The sequence below is a fragment of the Alnus glutinosa genome, chromosome 7 (assembly GCF_958979055.1).
Source record: "Alnus glutinosa chromosome 7, dhAlnGlut1.1, whole genome shotgun sequence".
NCBI classification, from domain to species: domain Eukaryota; kingdom Viridiplantae; phylum Streptophyta; class Magnoliopsida; order Fagales; family Betulaceae; genus Alnus; species Alnus glutinosa.
The window spans coordinates 8,442,796-8,454,629 of NC_084892.1; the positions used below are offsets into that span (position 1 = coordinate 8,442,796).

The 11,834-nt window shown below is 42.2% G+C and overlaps 1 long non-coding RNA gene across 1 annotated transcript; it reads right to left on the reverse strand.

The window, feature by feature from the left end:
• Positions 1 to 5,339: 5,339 nt before the first annotated feature.
• LOC133873832 (uncharacterized) lies at positions 5,340 to 7,229 on the reverse strand. Its single transcript, XR_009901164.1, has 2 exons — positions 6,893 to 7,229; positions 5,340 to 6,160 (listed from the first exon to the last, which is right to left on the reverse strand). It is a non-coding gene; the product is annotated as an uncharacterized LOC133873832 (long non-coding RNA).
• Positions 7,230 to 11,834: the final 4,605 nt, after the last annotated feature.

Consider the following 11,834-nt stretch of genomic DNA (forward strand, 5'->3'; position numbering starts at 1 on the left):
GGTGGTTTGGCCACCCCCAAGCTACAGGGGGTGGCCCGATGGCCACCCCAGGCCACTGGGGTGGCTGCGCGCCACCCCCGGATCTTCCAGGGGTGGCCCGAAGGCCACCCCCTGTGGCTTGGGGGTGGCCGCGCGCCACCCCCAAATGGGTGGCCAAGCCACCCGTTCAGTTTTTTTTTTTTAAAAAAAAAATAAGTATTTTTATTTATTTTTTAATAAATTTATATTTTTTTATTAAGATGGACACGTGTCGCCATAAGATGGCGACACGTGTCGCTGACGTGGCATTTGACAGAATCTATTAAAAAATTTAACAGAATTTGACGTCAGGGATCGATTTGTAATTATTGCATACCACGAGGACCTCCCAGTAATTTTTTAAACCATAGGGAGTAAAAAATAATTATGGCATACCACAAGGACCAACGGTGCAATTTTCCCAATTAAAAGCATAAAAATTAAACACTTACAAAGGAAAAGAGGTATGGGGCAGGAAAATATAGTCCAAGAAGGAGAGAAGCAGAGGCTACGCCCCTGCTCTCACACTTCTCTTCATCCTCCGTTTTTCTTTTTTCTTTTTTCTCTCTCTTTTCTCTTCTCTCCTCTCCTTCTATTTATAGACTAAAACTAGTGAAGTGTTGGTGTTTTTGTGCTCCAAAACATTGCTGCCAGCACAGCTTGGATGGGACTTCACGTGTGCTGCCAGGAATGGAGAGGAGGAAAGGATCGGTTGCTGCCTTGGTCTTTGGGCTGCTGCTGGTCTGGCTTGGCTGTAGTGCTGTCCAGCAGCTGCTGCCAGGCGTGGTGTCCAAGTGCAGAAGATGCTGCAGGTAGCTGTCCAGCAGCTGCTGTCCCTTGCAGGTGCTGCCAGGCATGCTGTCCAAGCGCAGAAGATGCTGCAGGTTGCTGTCCAGCTGCTGTCCCTTGCAGGTGCTGCCAGGCATGCTGTCCAAGTGCAGAAGGTGCTGTCCAAGTGCTGTCCAAGCGTGGAGTGTGCTTGGAGAAGCTGCAGGTTGCTGTCCAAGTGTTGTCCAGGCGTGGAGAAAGTGAAGGTTCTGCTGTCCAGCCCTTGAAAATGACATGTGCTGTTGCTTGGGGAGAAGAGAAATGTTGTTGTGTAGGTTTTTGGGAAGAGCTGCTGCCCAGCTTGGGGAGAGAAGGAATGGGACAACAAAAATAAGAGAGATGGACAAACTTCTGGATTTTCGGGATGATCCAACGACTAAAATTAAAAAAGCCATATCTTTTTGTATGTATCTCCAAATAGGCTGAAACTTGTTGGGTTGGAAAGCTGACATCTTGAACTTCAATTTAGACCTAAGAAAATCTCAAAACGGATATCGTTTGGTCCTGTCATGAAATGTCTAAATCTAGTAGTCTACTGCATCCGAATTTTCTTGTATTTTGCTTGAATTATATCATTTCTCTTTTATTGTCCTACAAAACATAAAAAATACTAAAACTAACCAAAGCATCAGAAAATAACAAAGCTAAAGGTTTAACTAATGTAAATTAAGAGGTTCAAATATACACTTTTTGGCACTCATCAATAGCACTGCCTTTTGGGTACGCATGTATAAGCTGCCTCTTGCATGCATGGGTCGTGAAGTTGGGTTCAAGATGGGGCCTTCAGTGGGGAAGGTTGAGGATGTCGACGTTATGGAGGGAGAGACAGGATGGGGGGAGTATCTTAGGGTGAAGGTTTGGCTTGATCTTACCAAACCCCTTCCAAGGGGTCGGATGTTACACGTTCATAACCGGTCCATTTGGATCCCTTTCAAGTATGAAAAATTGCCGCGGTTCTGCTTCATGTGTGGAGTGATTAAGCATGGTCCTTTGGGATGCAGTAAGCTTGGATGTCGTCGGCCGCATGGTGCGGAGGAAGATTACCCATATGGTAATTGGCTACGGGTCTCAAATACCGCCAGGAGGGGTCCAATTGATGAAGCTAAATTTGGCCGTCGTAGAGAAGGAGGATATGCATGGAGGACAACAGGAGACAAACCAGCTGGAAGTGAATCCAAGAGAAGTAAAATCTGGAGGGGCAAGGGAGCATGTTTCTTCCGGTGAGCAGGCAACTCCAAAGAGAGGTAGATCTTCTATTCTCTCAACACCAAATGCTTCAAGATTTTCGGCGGTGGCTGCCATGTAGCCCCGCCCTTCGCCATGATGATTCTAAGTTGGAACTGCCGGGGGCTTGGGAACCCTCGGACAGTTCAAGTTCTCACCAATCTGGTGAGAAACAAGAAACCTCATATTGCGTTTCTTATATAAACCAGGATGATGCAGAATAACGTGGACTATATTATGAGGAAGTTGGGGTTTGACAGTTGTTTCGCGGTAGATTGTAAAGGGCGCAGTTGAGGCCTTTTGCTGCTATGGAAGTTTGAGATCCGGCTAGAAATCCAAAATTATAGCCGTCGCCATATCAATGCAGTGATACATAAAGGAGCTAATGAACCTGTTTGGAAAGTCACGTGCTTTTATGGCCATCCGGAACCTGCTAAGAGGGAGGAAGCTTGGAATCTCCTTTGCTTTCTATCCAGAATGGAGCCTATCCCCTGGTTGTGTGTTGGGGACTTCAATGAAATTCTAGTATCCTCGGAAAAGACTAGCAGTTCCATCCGTCCTTATCAACAAATGAGAGCATTTCAGTCGGCCTTGGAAGATTGTAATCTAGCTGATCTGGGTTTTTCGGGTCCTAAATACACATGGTGCAATGGGAGATATGGTGAGGATTTTTCTAGGGAACGGCTGGACAGGGCGGTTGCTAACGCTGAATGGAATCAACATTTCAGTATGGTTAAGGTGGAAGTGCTAGCCAGAGTAGTCTCGGATCATGATCCACTCTTGGTACATTTTTCTAAGTCCTTTGTTGTTAGGTGGAGAAAATACAACACTTTTCGGTATGAAGCCAGCTAGTCCAAAAGGCCAGATTTCAACAATGTTTTTAAACATGCCTGGCAGGTTAAGCATAGAGGGGACCATCATTGGAAGACAATCGCCAGCACTATGAAAGGTTGCAGGAAGGTTTTACAACAATGGGTGAGGAAATATGACAATAACATTGCGGCACAGATTCAAAAGAAGACCCTAGAGCTCCACTCAATCCAAAAGGAGGACAACTCAGGTTTGCTGGATAGGGAGCTTCATGTGAAGGAGGAGCTGAATTCTCTTTTGCAACAGGAAGCTTTACACTGGCGCCAAAGAGCAAAAGAGAACTGGTTGCGTTATAGGGATCAAAATACTAAATATTTTCATGAGTGTGCAAATCAAAAGCAACACCGACACCAAATAGAGATGATCAAGGATGAGGTGGGCCGGTTCTGTGAAACCAAAGAAGAAATAGAAGCTGCTTTCATTACCTATTTCTAAACCTATTTAAAGCAGGGTCCGAACTAGATATTGAGAGTTGTCTGGGTGCCCTCGACTGCAAGGTTACTCCTGAGATGAATCAACTTCTTCTAGCAAATGTTACTATGGAGGATATTTCAGTAGCTTTGCAGCAAATGACCTCGCTAAAAGCACCAGGTCTGGACGGATATTCGAGTAGTTTCTACCACCAAAATTGGGCTATAATTCATAATGAGGTATGCTCAAGTGTACTACATTTTTTTTCACTCTGGCTCCTTGGATAGAGCAATTAATAAAACTTATATTGCTTTAATTCCAAAGAAAGAGCACCCTGAATCTATTTTGGATTTTAGACCAATAAGTCTCTGTAATGTACTGTATAAGTTAATTTCCAAAGTTTTGGCCAATAGGCTAAAACTGGTTTTACCTGATATTATCTCTTGTACCCAAAGCGCTTTCATTCCAGGCAGACTTATTACAGACAATAATCTGGCGGCCTTTGAGACTCTAAATACCATGCAAACTAGAATGTGGAGTAAAACGGGCTTTAAACTCGATATGAGTAAAGCGTATGATCGCATTGAGTGGCCATTTCTGGAGGCTGTCATGAAACGATTGGGTTTTGCAGACCAATGGATTCGGTGGATTATGGTATGCGTTCGTTCCGTAACTTACTCTATTCTAATAAACGGATGCCCAGTCAGAGATATCCAGCCATCAAGAGGCATTCGTCAAGGGGACCCTATATCCCCTTACCTCTTTTTACTTTGTGGTGAAGCTTTTAGTGCACTACTTCAACAGGCAAAAAGAAATTGAGCTATTACTGGTATCCCCGCCTCCCATAGGGGTCCAAGGTTAAGTCACTTGTTTTTCGCAGATGATAGTATCCTTTTTTACAAGGCCAACTCGGTTGAATGGAGAAGAATCATGAGAATATTGGGAATTTACGAGAAGGGATCGGGGAAAAAGCTAAATCTCCAAAAGACTTCTCTCTTCTTTAGCCGCAATACTAGCTTGGAGCGGAAGTAGGAGATTTTGAGACTATCGGGGTTGTACGAAACTCACATGATTGATACTTATCTTGGACCCCCTTCTTTTGTGGGCCAATCCAAATAACAGGCTTTCAGTTATGTCAAAGACAGGGTATGGAAGAAGATTAGAAATTGGAAGTTTCAATTCTTATCTCAAGTTGGCAAAGAGGTGATTTTGAAATCTGTGATCCAAGCTATACCAACCTACTGTATGGGTGTGTTCCAACTCCCTATGTCGCTTTATAAAGATATTAACAACTTGATGCAAAAATTTTTGTGGTAGCATATGAATAAAAATTCTAAGATCCATTGGATGAGTTGGGAGAAAATAAGGCGTTCCAAATCTGTGGGTGGTATGGGTTTTCAGGATCTAGTGCTGTTTAACAAGGTTATGTTGGCAAAGCAAGGTTAGAGGTTTATCCAAAACTCAACTTCTCTTACCGCACAAATTTTTAAACCTAAGTACTACCCAAGTGGGGATTTTTTAGGAGCTGCTCTAGGAAACCGTCCTTCATATGTGTGGAGGAGCATTTGGCAAGCCAGGGAGCTGTTATCACAAGGCTTAATCTGGAGGGTAGGAGATGGGAAAAGTATTAAGATTTGGGGGGATCATTGGCTCCCCACACCTCACACCTTCGAAGTCCAAACTTGCTCTCAGTCTATGGATTGTAATTCCCTGGTGGCTTCTCTTATTGACCCACTCACTAAAACTTGGAATTCTAAGTTACTCCAGGAGGTGTTTCAACATGAAGAAGCTCTTGTTATTTCTAATATTCCCCTTTGTCCCCTCTGTAACGACCCGCTTTTTACAAAAAAGCGTAAGTAATTATATCTGGATAATTACGTGTCATTAACCATTCAGAGTTGATAAATCTGGCAGCGGAAAAATACAATATTTTTTTTTTTTTTTAAACATCATCGATAGGGACAATTCACTTTCAACACACATAGAGCTTTAATTGAAATACCTCAACTTACATTAAAATAATAATAAAAGGTCTTACAAACAAATACACACAAAAGCAATAACATAAGGGCCACCACGGCTCACGTCCTATGTAATAGTAGTCATATTACAAACCATAAAATAAAGCATAAGATGTCTAGAAAGTACATAAAATAAAACTTAAATACGACATGGAAGATAAACTGTTCCGCAAGTCTATCATAAAAAGGGGACTTTAGACAGTCTCATCTATGAAACCAGGATCATCATAAGGCTCCTGATAATCCTGATATTCGTCAGTGTCTGTGCCTGCACAATCATCTATGAGAAGGTGGTTATAACCACAATCCCATAGTTCCATAAGTGAGCTAACTGTCATTCAACAACATCATGATTTATGCGTTATTTTAAGGCACGGATATGACATAATGATGTGGTGATAATTTTCATGCAAAGTTTAACAGTTTATATAGTGATTACACTCCTCTCTTGTAAGGGCCATTCCCCCGGTCAGCGTCTTTCTCGAGGCCGTTCCCTCTACATTACATTTTAATTAACTTGTTTTCGCACTATCGGAGACCTCCCTCCTCTAGTACTTTGAAAGCCGTTCCAATCAATATGATTATTATTGTTTCCGGTTCAACTCTATCATGAACCTTTGGGAGACGTTGCGCCCAATATTAATAGGTTGATTATTAACAGTATGCAATAATCAGTCACACGCATCCAATTAAAATAAAACATAAACACAACATTATTGAAATCCAGTACTACCCTCAGTAAGTATAAAAATACTTACAGTCCTTTTTGTGCTGTCTCAATTCATCATCTGCATCAAACACATATACATGTGCATACAAGGTCAATATCATTACTTTCTAGAAACTCATGCCTCAACATGAATTCTATTTTTATACATAGACACATACATAGAAGCGATCATCTATTAATTGGAAAATCACTTACATTTATGAACACTCAACATGGTTAAAACTTAATATTTACTTAATCAATTAGCAAATCAATACTTTGGAATAACATCTAATCTAGGTCTCAAGTAATCACTCGAGTACAATCTAAAATTCTTAATATCATTCTCTATAGCATAGAGAAATCAACCAACAAGAAACCTATGTATTTTTCTAACAAAACCTAATCACTTTTAGGGAACATCAATCCAATTACCAAACCAATTAACAAAACATATTAACAATTATTTCAACCAATATATTTGAGAAATCATAATAATACAGCATGCTCAATTTCCATAATACTCAATTTCTAAAACAATGCATTACATGATTAAACTCATGAAATCGTTCTTTAATTCTAGAGTTTTATAATTAATCAAGCCCTTAGTTTAAACATCACTCATTAATTATTAATAATCAAACATAATCAATACCTTAGAGTATATATATTTTTCAAAATATAATATACATAAATAAGTTATAATAAGAATATTCAATTCCATAATTATGAACGTTATAATCTAAAATACTAATTAATTGATTTTATGCAATTATATACTTTTAGGCTAATTAAAAACTTAGAAACTCACATTAAGGATTTTCACTCGAAAATCCAGCGAAACGGTGAGTTTGGTCGCCGGAAAAATAGCCGGAAAAGTCACCGGAAAGTCGCCGGAGAGTTGCCGGAGACACTGCCGGCGGCGGGTCACCGGCGGGTCGGGGTTCCGGGTTGATGGGCTTATGGGTCTCGGGCTTATGGGTCTCGGGCTTATGGATCTCGGGCTTGCTGAATGGGCTTGAGTGTTCTAGGTTTGGCTCGTGGGCTTTGGGCCGAGGGTATGGGTTCATGGGCTTTAGTTATTGGGTCTCGGGTTTGCTAATAGTTCTGGGTTGAACCGATTTATGGGCCGGGTCATGGATTCGGGTTTTGGACCACCGAATTGGACTGGGCCACGATCGGGTGATGGGTCCGAGAACTGGGTCTGAGCTGGATGGTTTTTTTTTTGGGCTAAGTTCTCACGGGCTCGCCGGATTGGGCTTCTCGGGTTGCTGGACCAGGCCACCAGGTCCACGGGTTGATCCGATTGGTGGATCACGGGTTCAGCAGGGAAATGCTTAAATCGGGCTTCACGGTCACTGCCACCGATTGTGCCGAGTTGCAGAGGATCGGGTTTCTTCTAGTGGGGTGGGTTTCGAGGTTCTGGTTTGGTCGGAAGATTATGGCTCGCCGAGGTCTTCCCCGGGTTTGCTGAGCTTCACGGGTTCAAGCGGCCACTATGGGTTCAGCTGGGTTGGACAGCTGGGTCTGGGTCACGCCGGTTATGGGTCACGGCTACTGGTTCAGGCATGCTCCCTGGGTTGCCGCCGGATTGGCTTGGTGGTTCAAGGCTACTGTCTCGGTCTCTCCCTCTCGATCTCTCGGTCTCTCTCTGACAGCTTCTCTCCCTTTCTTCTCTAATCTCTCATCTTTCTTCTCACTCGGTCTGCCATGTCATGGCCTCTCTTCTCAATCTCTCACTATCTCACCACCTCTCATTACCTCACTCTGACTCCTGTAATCTCTCAGAATGCAGAGAGAAAAGGAAAAGAATGAGAAAGAAGGAGAAAGGAGAAGGAAGAATGAAGGGGAGGCGTCTGATTTGCAGAGGGACAATGCTCTGTTTTATAAGTGCGAGAGTGATGAGTGCAGAAGCTGATGAAGCGTGAGGGTAATGAGTGTAGGAGCTGGAGAACGTGAGAGGAATGAGTGCCTGCTGGTGGGGTGGTTGGTGAGAGTTTTATTAAATGCAGAGTGGAGAGGACGGTCAGAGTATTTAAAATGTAAGGTGCAGTGGGTGGATTGTTTATTTAGTAGAAATAATACCTCCGAATTATACATAAAGAATAATTGCCAAATAATATATCTTACATTATGAAAATAAGGCTAATTAATCTAATGGTAAATTATCTGTCTATTTTATTAACTCAGTAATTCTTTTGGTGATAAAATAATTATCAGCTCATTAAAACACAGTTCATTAATTCAGTTGAAAATACATATAAAATAATTGATTGATTATTTATTCACATGAATAATCATTTTTCATCTTTTAATCAAATTATTAATATGTTTTAAAAACTGGGGCGCTACATTCCTCCCCCCTTAACAGAATTTCGTCCCCGAAATTCGTAAACTATGCTTCGCATAAAGTTTACATTAAGGGAACATTTAGATTCCTAAATTTTAAGTCTGGTAACACAGTTTTTACAAAAAGTATCTAATTATTAAACAAGAAAAATAAACAAGTATACAGCACCGTGTGATAGTTATCAAATATAAAATTTTAAGCTCATTATAACAAGAAGTATGACAGATTAAGCCGAGGTTTAGATTGCAGAAAAGAAAATATATATATTTCTCTTTATCGGAAAATTTCTTGCACAACAATTCTCTTTTGTGATGATGTTTTCTGATAATCTTGGTGGAAAGCTTGCCAAATGAGAACATGGAAGCCTCGAAGGTGAGGAAGGTGGGGAAGGTGAAGAAAGCAAAGAAGTCAAGGTAAGCAATCCGGAAAGGATATGAGTGCGGTACTCATATCGTAGTGCTCTCTCTCTTCTGTCATAGATCGCCATCACTGGATTGTGGATGGATGCGAGGAGAGTCCAGGTTGATATGGCGAAAGAGAAGGTCTTGCATGATCAAGGATAATCTTGCTTCTGGATAGTATGATCAAGAATAATCTTGCTTCTATGTTTATGAATCTGTTTGTGATGCTGCATTTTTCCAACTATAGGTTTGGAAATTTGGTTATGGAACTACATCTTCTTTCGTAGAAGGCGATGATAAGTTCAAACTAGAAGGAAAATTTGGCTCTCAAAGTGTGAAGGGTTGAGAGCTCAAGGGTGTGCTTTGCAAGAGAGAAGACGAGTGAATTTATAGAGGAGATTTGAGGAAGGTGGGGAAGGTGAAGAAAGCAAAGAAGTCAAGGTAAGCAATCCGGAAAGGATATGAGTGCGGTACTCATATCGTAGTGCTCTCTCTCTTCTGTCATAGATCGCCATCACTGGATTGTGGATGGATGCGAGGAGAGTCCAGGTTGATATGGCGAAAGAGAAGGTCTTGCATGATCAAGGATAATCTTGCTTCTGGATAGTATGATCAAGAATAATCTTGCTTCTATGTTTATGAATCTGTTTGTGATGCTGCATTTTTCCAACTATAGGTTTGGAAATTTGGTTATGGAACTACATCTTCTTTCGTAGAAGGCGATGATAAGTTCAAACTAGAAGGAAAATTTGGCTCTCAAAGTGTGAAGGGTTGAGAGCTCAAGGGTGTGCTTTGCAAGAGAGAAGACGAGTGAATTTATAGAGGAGATTTGAGAGGGAACGGTGCAAGTGGTACCGACAGTGGATCGTAATATCTCCATCCCTTTCTCGGAATGCTCATCCAGCTCTATCTCGAGATGCTCTTCCAGCTCTGCAAGGTGCGAAAGGTGCGGCGAGAAATCCGGAAAAGTCATTGGGTGAATTCGGAATTCGAGAAGGTGAAAAGGGTGAAAGCCGAAAAGAAGAGCACTCGTGATTCGAGGGCTGTCTACTAGTGTAGTGGCAGCTGCGCTCAAAATGACGTTGATTAGACTGCGTCTCGTTCACTGATTAAGTTCTCTTTTCTTCCTTCGGATCTTTCGAATAACCACTTCATTTCTATCTTTTCTCCTTCAGGTTCTTTGAGGAGTATCATCATTTCCTTAGTTTTTCCAAAAATGGCTTCCTCATCCTCTCAAAATAATTTTGATCTAAATACTGCGCCTGTAGTACCAGAGATTTGGCGTCCATTGTTCCTATCTCAGAGAGGTCCTCTTCTGACTAATGACTCTGTGATGCTGAGTGATGCAGTAGCTGCATCCGTAGCTCAAGGCATCATGACTCCTTGAGATGAAAAGTTGTTGGCAGATAGGACCGATGCCCAAGCCATCAATGATTCTTTAGCATTCAGTATTCAGGGTGCTTCTTCGGTTTCCAATATGGCTCGCCGTCTGCAAGCTCGAGGGAACGAAATTCAAGCGTTGAAAGCTCAAAATTTGACTTTGCAGCGAATGTATATGGACTTTAGGCGAAGGAATCGGGTTCTACAGCAACAAAATAGAAAGCTGAAGAAGGTGGTAGATTCCTATGCGAATGATTTGGGAAGGAGGTATGCTGACTTGGAGCAGAACACCAATCGTCTCCAAGGACAATGATGTGTCACAAATATTGTATTTTTGGACCCCTTAATTTACATTAGTTAAACCTTTAGCTTTGTTACTTTCTAATGTTTTGGTTAGTTTTAGTGTTTTTATATTTTGTAGGACAATAAGAGAGAAATGATATAATTCAAGCAAAATACAAGGAAATTCGGATGCAGCAGACTACTAGATTTAGACCTATCATAACAGGACCAAACGACATCCGTTTTGAGAGTTTCTTAGGTCTAAATTGAAATTCAAGATGTCAGCTTTCCAACGCAACAAATTTCAACCAGTTTAGAGATGCGTGGAGAAAGATATGGCTGTTTTAATTTTAGTCGTTGGATCATCCCGAAAATCCGGAAGTTTGTCCATCTCTCTTATTTTATTTTATTTTGTCCTATTCCTTGTCTCCCCAAGATGCACGTGAAGGGCACCAAGTACAGCAAGCTGCTGGACAGCAGCTTGCAACACGTGAAAGCTTGCAAAACTGCTGGACAGCAGCTCACAAAAGCTGCTGGACAGCAGCTTTTCTCCAAGCCTTCCACGCACCACGCCAGCAGCACCATTCGGACAGCAACTCCAGCACCAACCGAACCCACCTCTCCTTGCAAAAGCTGCTGGACAGCACAGCAGCATGGGCAGCACCTCACGCCCAAGCCAGACCTGTAGCTCCTGCAATAAACAATCCAGGAAATGAGAAGGCAGCAGCACCAACCGAACCACCTCTCCTTGCAAAGCTGCTGGACAGCACAGCAGCATGGGCTGCACCTCACCATTCGGCCAGCATGCACCATCCAAGACAGGCCTGGCAGCTTCCTGCACCCTTCTGCACCTTTTCCTCTCACCTGAACAGCAATGCACGCCTGTTTCACCTGGAAGACAGCAGCTCCACTCTACACAAAGCACCAAGGACAGCAGCACAGCACACTAGGCAGCAGCACAGCACACTAGGCAGCAACACTTCGTGATGGGCAGCAACTTCTCTCCCACTTCCAAGACCTGCTGGCTGCATCCACTAGGAGAAGAATAATCACTCCACTCTTGTCTCCCATCACACATTCATACCCAAGGACAGCAGTACATGTGCGGGAAAAAAACAAAAAGAAAACAAAGGAGACCAATCAGGAGCAAGGAGTGAATAAAAGAGAGTCGGGCAAAATTGTAAGGGAGGAATTTTTCGGGCAGAAATTGTAGGGCAGAATTTTTGGGCAAGAAATTCTCGGTGGACAGCAAGGGGATGGAAGTGTTTTTCAACACCAAATTTTCAAAGGCTCTCCATGCATAGCTAAGCTCCTCCTAGGGTTTTGATAAACCCTATCCA